Source organism: Arachis hypogaea, chromosome 6 (assembly GCF_003086295.3).
Source record: "Arachis hypogaea cultivar Tifrunner chromosome 6, arahy.Tifrunner.gnm2.J5K5, whole genome shotgun sequence".
Lineage (NCBI taxonomy): Eukaryota > Viridiplantae > Streptophyta > Magnoliopsida > Fabales > Fabaceae > Arachis > Arachis hypogaea.
The window spans coordinates 46,013,780-46,019,621 of NC_092041.1; the positions used below are offsets into that span (position 1 = coordinate 46,013,780).

Sequence of the window (5,842 nt, forward strand, 5' to 3'; positions counted from 1 at the left end):
CAATGAATGGGTTCAACTTCACATTTTCTATGAAGGTCTTTCCTATGAGTCAAAGAAGGCTGTAGATCATTCATCAGGGGGCTCTCTAAACAAGAAGAAAACTATTAAAGAAGCCATAGATGTCATTCAAATAGTAGCTGAGAATGACTACTTCTATGCCTCTGAAAGAAGTAACACTCGAGGAGTAATGGAGCTGAACCACATGGATGCATTGCTAGCTCAAAATAAAATGATCACCAAGCAGCTAGCAGATCTCACCAAGAAGGTTGAGGAAAACCAAGTTGCAGCAGTCATCACTTCATCACCAGCTCAAGAAGGAGTGAATATAGGAGAAGAAGGTGACTGGGAACAAGCCAACTATGTTGGAAACTCACCTAGACAAATCCATGACCCATACTCCAAAACTTACAACTCTGGATGGAGAAATCACCCCAACTTTGGTTGGGGAAATTAACAAGACTAAGGTCAAGACCAAAGACGCCACAACCTCAATTCCAACAACAATGCAACTCACCAACATACCTCACAGAGATCCTATCAACACCCACCTAACCACCCTTCTCACCCACCTAACCCCAATCCACCATCACTAACGGATGATAGACTTTCAAAAATTGAGACTCTACTTGAAGATTTATGTAGAGAAGTCCAAGACAACAAGGTGTTTAAGGAAGAAGTACGAGCCAATATCAAAAACCAAGGAGAAAACATCAAGAGACTGGAGCCCCAAGTAGGGTATCTATCTCAACAAATTCCTAAACCCACTAATGGATTTCCCAGTGACACGGAGAAGAACCCAAGAGGAGAAACAAAGAAAGTAAGGTGGGAAGTGATGAGCGGATAATTTATACGCTTTTTGGCATTGTTTTTAGGTAGTTTTTAGTAAGTTCAAGCTACTTTTAGGGATGTTTTCATTAGTTTTTATGTTAAATTCACATTTCTGGACTTTACTATGAGTTTGTGTGTTTTTCTATAATTTCAGGTAATTTCTGGCTGAAATTGAGGGACTTGAGCAAAACTCTGAAAAAGGCTAACAAAAGGACTGCTGATGCTGTTGGAATCTGACCTCCCTGCACTCGAAATGGATTTTCTGGAGCTACAGAACTCCAAATGGCGCGCTCTCAACAGCGTTGGAAAGTAGACATCTAGAGCTTTTCGGCAATATATAATAGTCCATACTTTATTCGGAAATGGACGACGTAACTTGGCGTTGAACGCCAAGTACATGCTGCTGTCTGGAGTTAAATGCCAGAAACACGTCATGATCCGGAGTTGAACGCCCAAAACACATCATAACTCGGCGTTCAACTCCAATAAACGCCTCAGCTCGTGGATAGATCAAGCTCAGCCCAAACATACACCAAGTGGGCCCCGGAAGTGGATTTATGCATCAATTACTTACTCATGTAAACCCTAGTAGCTAGTTTATTATAAATAGGACTTTTTACTAGTGTATTAGAGATCTCTGGACGCCTAGTCCTTAGACCAGGGGGGCTGGCCATTCGGCCATGCCTGAACCTTTCACTTATGTACTTTCAACGGTGGAGTTTCTGCACACCATAGATTAAGGGTGTGGAGCTCTGCTGTACCTCAAGTTTCAATACAATTACTATTACTTTCTATTCAATTCTCTTTTATTCTTATTCCAAGATATACGTTGCACAACACTTTGATGAATGTGATGATCCGTGACACTCATCATCATTCTCACCTATGAACGCGCGTGACTGACAACCACTTCCGTTCTACCTTAGGCCGGGCGCATATCTCTTAGATTCCCCAACAGAATCTTCGTGGTATAAGCTAGATAGATGGCGGCATTCATGGGGATCCGAAAAGTCTAACCTTGTCTGTGGTATTCCGAGTAGGATCCCGGGAATCCGGAAAGTCTAACCTTGTCTGTGGTATTCCGAGTAGGATTCCGGTATTGAATGACTGTGACGAGCTTCAAACACCTGAAGGCTGGGCGTGATGACAAACGCAAAAGAATCAAGGGATTCTACTCCAACCTGATTGAGAACCGACAGATGATTAGCCGTGCTGTGACAGAGCATTTGGACCATTTTCACTGAGAGGATGGGATGTAGCTATCAACAAGGGTGATGCCTCCAGACGATTAGCCGTGCAGTGACAGCGCATAGGACCATTTTCCCGAGAGGATTAAAAGTAGCCATTGTTGATGGTGATGCCCTACATATAGCTTGCCATGGAAAGGAGTAAGAAGGATTGGATGAAAGCAATAAGAAAGTAGAGATTCAAAAGGATTCTAGCATCTCCACACGCCTATCTGAAATTCCCACTATTGATTTACATAAGTATTTCTATCCCTTTTTATTTTCTATTTATTATTAATTTTCGAAACCCATAACCATTTAATCTGCCTAACTGAGATTTACAAGGTGACCATAGCTTGCTTCATACCAACAATCTCTGTGGGATCGACCCTTACTCACGTAAGGTATTACTTGGATGACCCAGTACACTTGCTGGTTAAGTTGAACGGAGTTGTGTCCACACATAGCCAAGAGCCATAATAATGATTCCATACAATAACAAAGAGTACTACATTGATGTGATCACAATTTCGTCCACCAAGTTTTTGGCGCCGTTGCCGGGAATTGTTCGAGTTTGGACAACTGACGGTTCATCTTGTTGCTCAGATTAGGTAATTTTCTTTTCAAAAAAAACTTTTTCAAAATTTTTCTTTTCTTTTTCATTTTTCCAAAAAATATTTTCGAAAAAAATCAATAAAAATCCAAAAAAATCATAAAATCATAAAAATAAAAAATATTTTGTGTTTCTTGTTTGAGTCTTGAGTCAATTTTTAAGTTTGGTGTCAATTGCATGCTTTTAAAATTTTTTCTTGCATTTTTCAAAAATTCCATGCATTCATAGTGTTCTTCATGATATTTAAGATGTTCTTGACAAGTCTTCTTGTTTGATCTTGATGTTTTCTTGTTTTGTGTTGTTTGTTGTTTTTCATGTGCATTTTTTGTTTGTTAGAGTCCATGCATTAAAGATTTCTAAGTTTGGTGTCTTGCATGTTTTCTTTGCATCAAAAATTTTTCAAAAACATGTTCTTGATGTTCATCATAATCTTCAAAGTGTTCTTGGTGTTCATCTTGACATTCATAGTGTTCTTGCATGCATCTTATGTTTTGATTCATAATTTTTATGTTGTGAGTCATTTTTATGTTTTTCTCTCTCATCATCAAAAATTCAAAAATAAAAATATATCTTTTCCTTTTTTCTCTCCAAATTTTTGAAATTTTGGGTTGACTTGGTCAAAATTTTTAAAATTAGTTGTTTCTTACAAGTCAAGTCAAATTTTCAATTTTAAAATCTTATCTTTTCAAATCTTTTTCAAAATTATATCCTTTTCATTTTTTTTCTATTTTTCGAAAATTTCAAAAATCTTTTTCAACATATTTTCAAAATCTTTTTCTTATCTTTATATCATATTTTCGAAAATTCACTAATAATTAATGTGATTGATTCAAAAATTTGAAGTTTGTTACTTTCTTGTTAAGAAAGGTTCAATCTTTAAGTTCTAGAATCTTATCTTGTAGCTTCTTGTTAGTGAAGTAAGTAATTTCAAATTTTTGAATTAAATCTTTTTATCTTTTATCTTATCTTTTTCAAAAATTTTATCTTTTTCAAAATTTGATTTCAAAATATCTTATCTAACTTCTTATCTTCTAATCTTTTCAAATTTGATTTTAATATCTTTTTCAACTAACTATTCGACTTTTTGTTTGTTTCTTATCTTTTTCAAAACCACCTAACTACTTTTCTCTCTCTAATTTTCGAATATATCTCATATCTTTTTCAAAAATTCTTTTGTTTTAAATTTTAATTTTAATCTTATCTTATCTTTAATTTTCGAAAATATTAAACTCTTTTTCAAAATTATTTTCGAAATTTTCCCTCTCTCTTCTTATTCTCTTTAATTATTTATTTACTAACACTTCTCTTCACCTCCCCTATCCTTACTCTTTATACAGACTATTCATTCTTCTTCACTCCTCTCCCCTTTCTTTTTCTACTAACATAAAGGAATCTCTATACTGTGAGATAGAGGATTCCTCTTCTTTTCTTGTTTTCTTCTCTTTCATATGAGCAGGAACAAGGAAAAAGGCACTCTTGTTGAAATTGATCCAGAACCTGAAAGGACTCTGAAGAGAAAATTAAGAGAAGCTAAGTTACAACAATCTAAAGGTAACCTTTCAGAAACATTAGAACAAGAGAAGGAGATGGCAGCCGAAAATAATAATAATGCAAGGAGAATGTTTGGTGACTTCACAAAGCCAACATCCAAATTTGATGGAAGAAGCATCTCCATTCCTGCCATTGGAGCCAATAATTTTGAGCTTAAGCCTCAACTAGTTGCTTTAATGCAACAGAACTGCAAGTTTTATGGACTTCCGTCTGAAGATCCTTACCAGTTTTTAACTGAGTTCTTGTAGATTTGTGAGACTGTTAAGACGAATGGAGTTGATCCTGAAGTCTACTGACTCATGCTTTTCCCTTTTGCTGTAAGAGACAGAGCTAGAATATGGTTGGATTCACAACCTAAGGATAGCCTGGACTCCTGGGATAAGCTGGTCACAGCCTTCTTGGATAAATTCTTTCCTCCTCAAAAGCTGAGCAAGCTGAGAGTGGATGTTCAAACCTTTAAACAAAAAGATGGTGAATCCCTCTATGAAGCTTGGGAAAGATACAAGCAGCTGACCAAAAGATGTCCATCTGACATGTTTTCAGAATGGACCATATTAGATATATTCTATTATGGTCTATCTGAATTTTCGAAAATGTCATTGGACCATTCTGCAGATGGATCTATTCACCTAAAGAAAACGCCTGAAGAGGCTCAAGAACTCATTGATATGGTTGCAAACAACCAATTTATGTACACTTCTGAGAGGAATTCCGTGAATAATAGGATACCTCAGAAGAAAGGAGTTCTTGAAATTGATGCTCTGAATGCCACATTGGCTCAGAACAAAGTGTTGACTCAATAGGTCAACATGATCTCTCAAAATCTGAATGGATGGCAACATGCATCCAATAGTACTAAAGAGGCAGCTTCTGAAGAAGCTTATGATCCTGAGAACCCTGCCATGGCAGAGGTTAATTACATGGGTGACCCTTATGGAAACACCTATAACTCATCATGGAGAAATCATCCAAATTTCTCATGGAAGGATCAACAAAAGCCTCAACAAGGCTTTAACAATGGTGGACGCAATAGGTTGAGCAATAGCAAGCCTTTCCCATCATCTTCTCAGCAACAGACAGAGAATTCTGAACAAAACACTTCTAATTTAGCCAATCTAGTCTCTGATCTGTCAAAGGCCACTTTCAGTTTCATGAGTGAAACAAGATCCTCCATCAGAAATCTGGAGGCACAAGTGGGCCAGCTGAGTAAGAAAGTCATTGAAGCTCCTCCCAGTATTCTCCCAAGCAATACAGAAGAAAATCCAAAAGGAGAGTGCAAGGCCATTGATGTAATCAATATGGCCGAATGCACAAGGGAGGAGGAGGACGAAAATCCTAGTGAGGAAGACCTCCTGGGACGTCCCTCAAGCAAGAAGGAGTTTCCTATTAAGGATCCAAAGGAATCTGAGGCTCATATAGAGACCATAGAGATTCTATTAAATCTCCTTCTGCCATTCATGAGCTCTGAAGACTATTCTTCCTCTGAAGAGGATGAAGATGTGACTGGAGAGCAAGTTGCTCAATATTTAGGAGCTATCATGAAGCTGAATGCCAAGTTGTTTGGTAATGAGACTTGGGAAAGTGAACCTCCTTTGCTCATTAGTGAACTGGATACCTGGATTCA

The 5,842-nt window shown here is 37.2% G+C and overlaps 1 non-coding gene across 1 annotated transcript; it reads right to left on the bottom strand.

Annotated features, from left to right (window-relative positions):
* Nucleotides 1-4,649: 4,649 nt before the first annotated feature.
* On the bottom strand, nt 4,650-4,753 carry LOC112700379 (small nucleolar RNA R71). Its single transcript, XR_003153284.1, has one exon. It is a non-coding gene; the product is annotated as a small nucleolar RNA R71 (small nucleolar RNA).
* Between the last annotated feature and the right edge of the window lie 1,089 nt (nt 4,754-5,842).